The sequence below is a fragment of the Pteropus alecto genome, unplaced genomic scaffold, assembly GCF_000325575.1.
Source record: "Pteropus alecto unplaced genomic scaffold, ASM32557v1 scaffold359, whole genome shotgun sequence".
In the NCBI taxonomy this organism is placed as follows: domain Eukaryota; kingdom Metazoa; phylum Chordata; class Mammalia; order Chiroptera; family Pteropodidae; genus Pteropus; species Pteropus alecto.
Genome location: NW_006443119.1, coordinates 2603351 through 2616293, shown reverse-complemented (window position 1 = coordinate 2616293; position 12943 = coordinate 2603351). Strand labels below are relative to the sequence as shown.

General features: G+C 33.0%; 1 pseudogene; it reads left to right on the top strand.

The window, feature by feature from the left end:
• The first annotated feature begins 933 nt into the window (after positions 1–933).
• LOC102891970 overlaps positions 934–12943 on the top strand; it is a 17747-nt pseudogene continuing 5737 nt past the window's right edge.

The window sequence follows — 12943 nt, the reverse complement described above, 5'->3', positions numbered from 1 at the left end:
AATAAAAACTTCCAGCTATAAAATAAATAAGTCATGGAGATGTAAAAAACAAACAAACAATGACATAATAAAGACATAATATTGAACACCATGCTAATAGTACAGATTTGTCAAAGCTTCCAGTGAACCAGAATAGAGAGCAAGGTACAGACACAGACAAATATGATCAAGGTGACATTATAAATTTCATAGCAAGAAAATAGAATATTAAAAAATATTGGAATAATCAATAATTCATTATTGAAAAATTATAATAGATCCCTATTTTATACATGTACAAAAAGGAAAATCAAGATGGAGCAAAGACCTAAATATAAAAAGCAAAATTTTAACATTTTTGGAAAAGAATATTGAGAATTTTTTATGACATTGCACATAAACTTTAAGGGGAAAAAAACAATTCTGACAGTTTTATAACTTAAAACTTCTGTAAAGTAAGATGCCATAAATAGAGTTATGCAATAAACATAACTGACAAGGAGTTAATATTTAAAATATATAAAGAACTCCAACACAATAAGAAAATAAAAAACTACTTAATAAAAAATTGGGCAAATGATACGACGAACAAGCAATCTATAAAAGAGAAAACTCAAGTGACCAATAAATACAAGAAATTCAATTTCTCTATTAATAAGATAAATGCAGATTAAAACAACAGATTTCATTCATATTCATCAGACCAAAAAACATTTTAGAGTCTACAAAAGCAAGTATTGGTGAGGATGTGAAAACTAGAAATTTATATGCTACTAGTAGAAGATAAACTGGTATGACCACTTTGGGGAGTGATTTGGCAATATTAACTAATAAAGTTGAAGATTTACATACATATGAAACAATGACTCTACTCTTGTATGTATGTACAATGAGAAATGCATAAGAATATTCATTGCAGCATTGATGTAACACTGAAAATTAGTAACAACCTAAATGTCCCTTATTAGGTAAGTAAATAAACATAAGTTGAGGTATATTTATTCAATGAAAAATATTCAGTAGTTACAATTAATGTACTAGAGTTACATATATCAACATGGATAAATATAAAAAATAATCTTGAATAGAAAAGGCAATTAGCAAAATAATATTTAAAGTGTGACACCATTTAAATAAAGTTTAGAAACAGGCAAAACACTAGCATATATTACAGTATATAGTAAATGTATCTTAAAGACAAACATAAAAATGATATATACTAATATAATGAGCATCACTGGGGTGAAAAGGGTACAAAGTGAGTTCAACTATATATGTACAGTAATGTTTAATTTCTAAGAAAAAGAAAATTTGAAGCAAACATGGCCAAATGTTAAAATCTGATGAGCTGATTTGTGGATACATTGGATAAATTAGTCACTATACTTGCCTGTTGTCTGAAATTGTTTGTAATTTAAGAGGAAGGAAAGAAGGAAGGGAGGAAGGAAGACAATGAAGGAGAGAGATACAGCAATTGCAATGCACCCCATTTCCTACTTAATGCCACAATTTTGCTGCTGTTTCTTCTTCACAGTGGAGCAACATGGTAGAGTGGTAGATAGAAAAGTGTCTTATTTTTCAAAGATTTAAGTTCTGATCCTAATTTAGTTTTTCATCGGAGTTAAGTAACTTTACTCAAGTCACAAAATTCAAAAGGTACAGAGCTAGGATTATTTGAGTTAGTACTGAATTGTTTTGAGTTAGTACTGAATTGTTTTCTTTATTGCAAAATAGGAAAAAAGTAAACAGCTCACAAAGTGGTTGTAAAGATCACCTGAAACAGCTTATATAAAACAACTCAGAGTCCCTTCCATGTAGAAACATGAAAAACAAATGCAGAATGAAATTAGAGATTTCCTTCACTTGTTTCCAAATTCCTGCTTCTCCTTTCCCACATTCAACAACCTATCCTTAGCCCGCTTTTTGCTGAAAGGCATGAATTTTCTCAGCTTTCTCATAAACTTTTACATTTTTCTTGACATTCCTAAAAGGTAAGGATATGTTTGTTTGTTTGTTTGTTTTCTTCACATTCTGTAGGTTAGAAAATTAAAGCCCATTTAAATAAGGAACTAGCCAAAGTTACATAGGATATTTAGGGAAGTAGCTGAGACCGAAATAGAATTCTCTTGATTCTTGGCCTGCTATTCTAAACACTCTGCCATACTATTAAAAAAAAAAAAAAAAAAAAAACAAAGCAAAACAAAACAAAATCAATTAAAAATACACACCTCGTGACTTCCTAAAAGATGGCAAAGCATGACTGTGCCCCAGACTCCAGATTTCCCATACTCCAAATTTCTAAAAAACAAGTAAGCCATTGAAACAAAGAAAAATTTTATTATCAACAGTAAAACTCCAGAAATTAAACTCAAGCTCTCCCAGAGAGAAACCAAGTGGCCAGGCTCATCCACAGCCACAGCAGCAGCCATAGAGGAGCCAGACACAAAGAGGAGAGCTGTTTGCAGAGTGGGGTGGAAGTTTGGTCATGTCAGATGTTTTGCCTTCAGTTTGAAGGCAAACACTAGCTCCTCCTCATCTTCGTCTTCCAATCAGCAAACCAAGAAATAAACACCCTCAAGAAAAAGGAGCATAAAGTCAGCATGAACAAAAACTCCAAACTCCTCTCCATCAATGCCAAGACAATTTGGAAGGAACTGGCAGGTATCACTTTAGACCCTTCACCTAGCTCCGGTGCTGGTCCCAAAGGTGATAACATCTGTGAATGGAGATCAACCATTCTAGGGCCACCAGGATCTGTTTGCAAGGGTGGTATGACTCTCTCTGATATCTCTTTTACACCAGAATATCCCTTCAAGCCTCCAAAGGTTACATTTTGGACAAGAATCTATCCCTGTAATATTAACAGTCAAGGAATTATTTGCTTGGACATACTGAAGGATAATTGGGTTCCAGCACTAACCATTTCTAAAGTCCTCCTATCTGCTCACTTCTTATAGACTACTTCTGCCAACCCCTCGGTAGGAAGTATTGCCACTCAGTATATGACCAATAGAGCAGAACGTAACAGACTAGCAAGAGATAGTAGACAAAGACATACGCTACATAAACTGGGTTTTCACAATTCTTATATTATTTATCTGTCACAGAGAGAGCTGCTTATGATTTTGAAGGGGTGGAAAAGGGTGGGAGTTGGTAAAGAGTAGGTATTTCTATAATAGATATTATTCAGTCTTATTTCCTAAGATTTTGTTGAAACTTAAGGTATCTTGCTACATTAGACAGAATTTGTAATAGCAACAAAAACTGTCATTAGTTCTGCAATATTAGCTGAAAAGTAGTACAAAGAATAGACATTTAGATTCAGTTGCTTGTAGTCTATAATTTAAAACAGCTTAATTTTGTACAGGTCACACACATGGCCATTTATGTGAAGTCCTTCCAAGACTACATATTTTTTTGTTTAAAAAAATTGGAACTTGTTTTCCCATTTTGGAAAGGAACACTGATATTTAACGGTTTTCAGAGACTGTCATCATCTCATATAACTAAAATGGACATGTGGCTCTAAGACACCACAGAAGAAATGAGTAGTTATGTACTTTATTTTAGATGCCAATCTAATTCATTGTGAAAAGATTAGAGGTTTGAATCAGGACTCATGAAAATCTGTAGTAAAATACCTTAAGCTGTTAACTGTAAGGCATAGAATAGGAGTTGCTCAGTGGATTGGTTACATGTTGTGGACTACTTAATTCTGTATTTGTTACTGTACTAAAAACAATATTAAAACAAGCAAAAAATTAAACTCGAGGCAGTAGATATACACATAAAAGTAATACAGGGTCTAGAAAAATAACAGTACCATATTCATTCACAGTTAACCCAACCACTGAAATGGATGAATCATCACAGCCATAAAAATATGTTAGAGAGGATCTGAAAATTAATTCCTGAAGATGCAAGAGAACATATGTCTAGAGAACTGTTGTATATGTTTACTAAGCAACACCTGGTCAGGATTATCACATTACCAAGTAAGATAATTGTGCAAAAGCAAAATGAACCCAGTGGGAAAAAGTGCAATAAAAAATAATTTAGAGAAATGTATTAAAAAATAAAAAGTATAAGTAGATTTTAAAAGAACATGAAAGAAAAAGGTAGAATCAAACTTTGAATAATAGAAGTCTCAAAGAATACAAAAAATAGGCACAGATGTGATCAATAAAGGTATAATAGGATATTTTTTCACCTGAAAAAGAACTGAGATTAGACACAAAGAGAGCTCAGAGAGGAAATCAAAATTAGCTAAGATCAGAGTCCAAGACCATAGCTTTGGAAAAATAAATAAAATTATTGCTAAAAATGAAATAATTCTAAGCATTCCAACCTGAAAAAAAAAGTGGGCTATATGCAAATCGAGCACCTTTATATTTTGCCATTAAAACAAAACTAAAAGAATCAGAGAAAAAAGATATTTATCTCAAATATATTTTATTTAAATAAATGGACCAGGAAAGCACTATTAGTTTGGCAATGTGTTAATAAAATCTAGGAGGCAATTGCCTTGTATATTTCGTATCTTCTAGAGCACCAAGGACTCTATAAGCTACTGTTTAAAGGAAAGTGATATGTTATGTGTCACCTTGGTTGGGCTATAACCTGCAGTAATTCAATCAAACACTAAATCAGATACTGCTTCAAAGTTATTTGGTAGACATGGCTAAAGTTCAAAATCGGTTCACTTTAAGTAAAGGAAATTATACTAGATAATTTAGGTAAAAAGTATAAGTAGATTTTAAAAGAACATGAAAGAAAAAGGTAGAATCAAACTTTGAATAATAGAAGTCTCAAAGAATACAAAAAATAGGCACAGATGTGATCAATAAAGGTATAATAGGATATTTTTTCACCTGAAAAAGAACTGAGATTAGACACAAAGAGAGCTCAGAGAGGAAATCAAAATTAGCTAAGATCAGAGTCCAAGACCATAGCTTTGGAAAAATAAATAAAATTATTGCTAAAAATGAAATAATTCTAAGCATTCCAACCTGAAAAAAAAAGTGGGCTATATGCAAATCGAGCACCTTTATATTTTGCCATTAAAACAAAACTAAAAGAATCAGAGAAAAAAGATATTTATCTCAAATATATTTTATTTAAATAAATGGACCAGGAAAGCACTATTAGTTTGGCAATGTGTTAATAAAATCTAGGAGGCAATTGCCTTGTATATTTCGTATCTTCTAGAGCACCAAGGACTCTATAAGCTACTGTTTGAAGAAAAGTGATTTTAGAGGAAAGTGATATGTTATGTGTCACCTTGGCTGGGCTATAACCTGCAGTAATTCAATCAAACACTAAATCAGATACTGCTTCAAAGTTATTTGGTAGACATGGCTAAAGTTCAAAATCGGTTCACTTTAAGTAAAGGAAATTATACTAGATAATTTAGGTGGGCCTGAATCAATCAGTTGAAATCTTTTAAGAGCAAAACTGAGAAGAAATTCCACCTGTGGACTGAAGCTTCAGATTGCCGGAGAGTCCCAGCCTGGCTTTCCTGGTAGCCAACCCTTCGGATTTCGAACTTTTCTAGCCAGCCCCCGCAATTGCAAGAGCCAATTCCTTGCAAAGAATTTGTTAATTCTACTGGTTCTTTCTCTGGTGGAAACTTGACTGACACAGTGATATAAACTACAGTTGTTTTTAAGTCTTTTTCATTGACGTAATATTAAAAAATAATATAGAAGAGATTGATTTTAGAAATTATAAACCTCATAGTAAGTTAATAAAGAATGAGAAAGCATGAGAAAATCATAAGATAAAGAAGCCAAATGTACTAAATTGCTTATCTTATAATTTGATAGTCAAAGTTATTTGTTATTAGATATCTATAAATAGGTAAATATAGATAAGGATGTTTTTGGACTTAAAATATTCACCAGTAGAATTAAAAACAGGGTGTTTGAGGTAGCCAGCCTCCAAGATAGCTCCCAATATCCCTGCTTCCTGGTATTTACATTTTTGTGTTGTCCTTTCCCATATTGCACTAGCGGTGGGCTGCATGATCAATAGAATATAGCAAAAGTGATAGTATGTCATTTGGGAGATTAGGTTTTAAAAGATACTGTGGCTTCTCTCTTGACCCTTTCCTCTCTCTTAGATTATTTGCTCATAGAAGCCAGCTGCTAAGCCATGAACAGTCCTGTGGCTAAATCCAGGTAGTAAGGAATGAGGCCTCCAGCGAATGAGCACCAGGAACTAAGGCCTTTGGACAATAGCCAGGTGAGTAAGCCTGGAAGCGAGCTTGGAAGCAAACTTCTCAGCCCCAGTCAGGACTGAAACACCAGGCAACATGTAGACAGCAACTCTGCGACATACCCTGTGCAAAAACTGCCCAGTTAAACTGCTCACAGATTCCTGACTTTCAGGAATTGGGTGAGATAATACATGTTTTTTCTTTAAGCTACTAAGTTTCCCTTCTAAATTGATTTAAAAGACTAAGGGAAACAAAGTATAATCCATAGAAAAGGCAGAACTAAAGAAAGAAAAATAAAAGTTAGGAAGTGCTGACCTTAAGAATAAAACAGCCAGTTGACCTTAAAAATAAAAATGGGTTTATTCAGGAATAGCAGGGAATTGCAATGAGGCAAGCATACTGTAGCAAAAAAAAAAAAAAAAAAAAACCTATAGGCAAGTCCAGCAAACAAAAAAAAGAGGAATGTTACTTTATAGAGAAAAAAGGAGGAAGTTGGGAGAAGGTGCTTTGAATGAAAGTTCATTGGAGGAAAGAGAAAGTTCAGGGTAGTAATGGCTTCTCATTAGCTAAGTTGCAAAGGTTCCCATTGGCTGGGCTTGTTGCTGGACAAGAAGAAAATCTGCCTTCCTCTTGCTGGGGCCATAAAATGGAAACACTTCCTGGGAATGGAAGGTAGTCTCTTCCTGTTGGGGTGTGTAATTGACATTGAGTGGTAGCGCTTGAGAGCTCCTCCTTCTAGCCTCCTGACTCTATTTCAAATGAGGTTTCTTTTATTCAGTTTCACAGAAGCATAAAGCAGAAAGTAAGAAAAAACAAGTACAACAATTAAAATTACTCTGAACAGTCTAACTCCTGTTCTTAGAAGGCAAAAAAAGTATAAATTATTTTAAAATCAATTAAATAATATTTATTAATATAGATACTTAAAAGCCAAGGCCTACAAAGGCTAACCCTCAGAGAATAGGCAAAGATAAACTAAATTGATAAAAAAGGAAAGCAGTGATAGCAATATTAATGTTAGATAAAGTAGGACTTAGGGCAAAAAAGCACATAAGGCAGGTGGAGTTATTGTATATAATAAAAGGTAATAATGAAAATATAATAAGGAATTGATATAAACTAACATGGCAGCTAAATATATAATGTAGATTGATAGGCTTATAATGAGAAAATGATAAAACTTCATTTATAGCGGGAGATTTTAATTCTCTAATATCAATGACAGATTAAGCAGATAATATATAAAGGCATGGAGGATCTAAACAACATAATTCTTAATGCAATGTTATTCTAGATTTTATATTTTACCAAAAATGGCTACATATCTTCAGGTACAGAATTTGAGCATCCTAGGTTATAGAGAAAAATCTCATTAAAGACAATAAATGAAAACATTTTATGCACTATATTTTGTGTTTGCAATTAAACATTAATGGGATAAATGTATTCTTATAAATAGTCCCCAATCACCTGTAAAATAAACAAGTATCCAAGAATTAGAACTTAGACAAAAAGAAAGAGAAAACATGAAAAGAGAATTCTTTGTAGGCTATAAAAGTGTACAGAAATGATTAGTAATTATTATTAGTTACATATTTTAAAAATAATAAAGAAAGGCTATCCTACCTAAATTTTTGTGATGAAGTCAAAGCAGTATTTGGAGAAAATATATTTCTTGAGAGAGAAAAATGATTATGTAAAAAGCATCAACAAAATCCCCATAAGTAAATAGAAGAATAGGAATAATTAAGAGCAAAACAAAATTAATTAGAAAATAAAAACAATTCGATTATGCAAACATTATGAAATAAACAAGCTTCCAGCAAATCTAATCAAGAAAAGAAAAAATACGCACGAAATATTAGAAACAAGGAGGTAAGTAATATACAAAAATGCTAAAATTTTCTCTATTCTAAAGAACTTTTCTTTTACTATAGTTCTCTCTCTACTTTTGAAAAGCTCTCTCAGAACCAAACAATGTTGTAGAAATGATGTATGTTTTCTGATTATAAAAGTAAAGCAAGACTTAGATTTCTAGTAGTATAGAAGACTAGGCACTCTAGGGCTAAATCAGCTGCTAAAATTAACTAAAATTACTGGGTATTTAAAAAGTCTCAAATGTACCCAGAAACTGACAAGAAAGAAAAGATTACCAAATGTATTACATGTATTCTAAGGCATCATTTTTTAAAAGAGACACCATTACTTTATCTACTACTAAGAAAGGAAAAATGCTGTCAAACTATGACATAATGCTTTCTTGTAATTTAAAACTTTTATTTTTTACTTACTGAAGGAGATCTTTTAGACTTAGTCATCTATTTTTATCACATATTACTCTTGGGCATACATAAACAGTAAAATATAAGTGAAAAAAAGTCACTTAAGATACGCCTAAAACTTCCTCCCATTTAATCTTACTCTTCTACACAATGTTCTGTGCCATCAAGAACATTCGATGTATTATTTCATAAAATAATTCTTAAAAGAATAAAAACCATTGACTCTGTGCTCCTAAGTCTCACTTTGCAATTATTGGTATTAACCTACTTTTGACTCCTATTTCAGGAATGTTGCTGAATATGTCTGATTCACTCACTACCAGGACAGCTCTTTTCCACAGACATTTGATTCCAATGGGTGAAAAGAATGTTCCACTATCAGCCACAAGGTTTTCTTCCATGCCACTGATGTCCTTGCATGTCTTGATGCTTCACTTTGATAGTTACACACACATAAACAATACACCTATGTTATGCCCAATCCTGGCTGATAGCGATCATAGGATGCCATCAATTTAAAATGCATATTGATTTCAGAAATGTTAAAATATGAAAAAAAATGTACCTTTTAAATAATGAAATAAAATAAAGTGAGAATGAAGTGAAATATGAAAGAGATCTACCCAAACTGTAAGACATCAAGGTTAAATTTTGATAGCATTATGCAGCATGCAAGTTAAAAATCAGAGCCCAGGAGCATCTAAAAGGAGATTTGCCCCCTACCCCCCATAAAGCTGAGTCCCCAAAGTGTTACACTCTCATTGTGAGGCAAATTAGAAATCATCCATTTCTCCACTAGAGGAGTACAACAAAAATTGCTCATCTCAAAACTTTGTACTAAATTGAGATAAAGAGATTATATCTACTAAGAATCTGTAATCACAAACTAGCTTTAATGCAGGTTTGCAGCCCAAATACATATAACCTGGATACTTAAAAAAATCCAAATCCAAGAAGTAGATTTAAAGTAGTCCTGGTACAGTGATTCTCTCAGGTGCATAAGAGAAGTAAAAGCAAATCCCTTTGGAGGAACTCATCTGCATCCTACGACTTAAAGTTTTCTCAAAGAAAATGCTTTTAAAAAAATCAGTTTATAGTAAAATAACAACAATGAAGCAAAACAAAACGAAAACAAAACAAATCACAAAACCACCAGGAAACAAAGCAAGAGCCAGCAAAAATGACAGAAAAATAAAAAATGCAAACACATCAGATGTTGAAATTACCAGACACCAAACAGAAAAAAAAAAAGTATATTTAATACATTTCAAGAAATAAAAGAGAAGGTTGATAACATAGTTAAAAGCCAACACATCTGAAAAGAAACCCAAAAGAACTTTAAAGAAAAGTAATCTAAAATTTTTAACTTTCTGAATGGGTTTAAAATTTCTGAATGTGTCCTTAGACACAGCCAAAAATAGTGAATTAGAAGATATATCTGAAAAAAAACACAGAACAAAGAGAAAAAGATGACAAATGTAAAAAAGACAATGGAGGATATACTGCAAGGATCTAACAAACGACTATTCAGAGTTCCAGAATGAGGAAATAAAATAGGGCAAAGGCAATAATTGAAGAAATAGTGGCTAACAATGTTTTAGAATGAAAGGATTCAATTCACAGATACAAGAAGCCTAATGAATCCTGAGCAAAATAAGGAAAATGAAAATCACACCCAGAGATCTACAACAGGGAAACTACAAAACAAAAAAGAAAGATATTTGAGGCAGCCATTAAAAAAAGAGAGATTACCCTCATATGTGATCATTAGAATGACAGATGAAGTTAGTGAAGTAATATTTTTAAAGTGTTTAATGCGCTGAAAGCAACAACTGTCAACCTGAAATTCTGTGACCAGTGAAAATATCTTTTAAAAATGAAGGCTAAATAAAGAAAAATTTCAAACAAATGCAGAGCTTGCCACCACAAATCTTTGAAAAGAAATTCTAGAGTGTGTACTTTAGGCATGAAGGAAGTGATCAGAACAGGTAGATGGTCTAAGATGAAAGAAAATAATGAAGAACAAAATGATAAATACATAGGTAAATCCAAACAAACACTGACCACATAAAACTGTAATATAATAACAATGCCTTATGAAATTAAGAAAGAGGAGATAAAATGTTACATTAGTGTATAAAATCAGAAGGGAGTGATTGGAGTTGAAATGTTCTATTGTATTGTTGGAATGGTTAAAGATTCTAATTAACTATAAATTTTGCATTTATTTCTTCAATTTATTTTCCTTTAAATCCTTGAGTATCTTAAGATAACTTTAAATTTTTCTGCTACTAATCCCATCTATCATTTCTGGATCTGTTTCTATTGACCATCTTTTTCCCCTGGTTATGGGTCACATTTTCCTGCTACTTTGCATACTACTATTTTTCAACTGAATGCTGGACATAGTGAATATTTCAGTGTTGAGTGATGGAATATTTCAGTATTGACTTCTTTTAAAGAATGTTGATTTTTCTTTTAGTTGGCAATTAAACTACTTAAGGATTACCTCGATCCTTTCAAGATTTGTTTTTAAGCATTCTTAGTTGGTTTAGAGTAGCCATTATTCTAGGACTAGAATAGTTTAGTCCTACTAGTAAGATTTGACTTTTCTGGAGTCTCTACTGAATGTTCCAGCTGTTTAAAAGTCCTCTCCTTTCTGGCTCATTGGAATTTAAATGTCTCCCAATTTTATCTGTGCTCTGAAATTTTCACCTTATTGCCCTTCAGTAGTTCTTTGCCTAGCTTCAAAAAGTTTAACCCTATAAATTCACAGATTGGTATTGAGTCAACAAAAAAACAAACAAACAACAACAACAAAAACCCAGTGCAGATTCCTGGAAATCTTTCTCTATGCAGCTACCTCTTCTCTGGTAGTCTGCTATGTGAATTCCAACTGCCTCAGCTTCTCCGAGTACTAATCTCCATCTCCTCAACTCAGCAAATCCCCTGTACTCTGATTGGGTATCTCCCTATGTCATGGTCCAGAAAGTGCCTCCAAACTGAAAGCCAGGATGACCACAAGACTTCGTTGTTTCTGTTCCTTCAGGGATCATCATCCTTTGCTCTCTATTGATCAATGTTGGAAAGTTATTTCATACATTTTGTCCAGTTTTCTAGTTTGGTTTGTGGTATATGTAAGGAAGGGGCAAGTCCACTGGTTTGTGGTATATGTAAGGAAGAGGCAAGTGCACTACTCGTTACTCTGTCATGACCAGATCATGATTCACTTTAGATTATGAGAAATTAGGCATGCATGTTAAAATTTCTAGATTAATTTCTAAAAACATAAGAATAGATAGTACATACTTGTGGTAGATTGCAAAATGGCCGCAAATTCTTCCCATCCCAAGAAGAGGTAAAGTCTATTTTTCTCCTCTTAAAATCTGGATAGGCTATGTGATAGGCTTCAGACTTTAGCAAATGAGAAGCAAGCAAAATAATGAAAAGTGTTTGTGCATTGGTGCTCACTTAGAGTTCTTAAAACTTCAAGCTGCCACGGAAAGAAGTCTAAGCTAGACTGATGGCTAACAAGAGACATGTGACCCATTTGCTCTGGTATCCCTATTGCACAGGCCAATAGCCTGCCAAACACCAGACATATGAATGAGGTCATCATAGATCATCCAACTGTCAACCAATGTGCCAAATGGCCACAGACACAGAGATCCACTGTTTATGACAGGAGCTCTTTATCTGTCAACCACTAACTTTTTGTTGTTGTTTGTTTGTTTGTTTATTTGTTTTTGGAAATGAGAGAGAGATTATTGTACAACAAGAGCTAACTTTATATAAACCTCAAAAACTAGAAGTAAAAACTAGAATGAGAAAATAAAACAAAACAATAAAAGACAAAGAAGGCAGAGAAAAAAAAAACAAACAGAAGACAGGACAAAAATAAAGCACAAAATGACAGAAACAAAAGTCTAATGATGACTGTAATAACTATAGTAACTATAAAAATGTAGGTGGACTAAAAGATACAGCTAAAAGTCAGAGATTGCCTGACTGAATATTTGAAAAAAATTTTTAATTTTAGTTTCAACTATACGGTACATTGGTTAGACATATATGTAGTTCATAAAACGATCCCCCCAATTGCTTCTTCCCTCCCCTGACCCTCCACCTAGCCAATGTATTAATCCTAACTGCTGTGCTCCCCATCCCTATGACCATCTATCAGCTACTAAATTGTACTTCTTTAACCCTTCACCCCATTCTCCCAGCCCCCTAAACACCCCTCCCCTCTGTCCATCACCAAATTGTCCATTATATTTGTGAGTCTGTGTTTGATTAGTTCTTTTTATTCCTTAGATTCTGCATAGAAGTGAAATCATATAGTGTTTATCTTTCTCTGTCTGACTTAAATACCCTCTAGGTCCATCAAAGCAATATCTTCTTCCATCCTCTTCCTTTTCAAATGTAGGAATCTTGTTTTTTTTATCCTTTCAGTCACTCTCTCTTT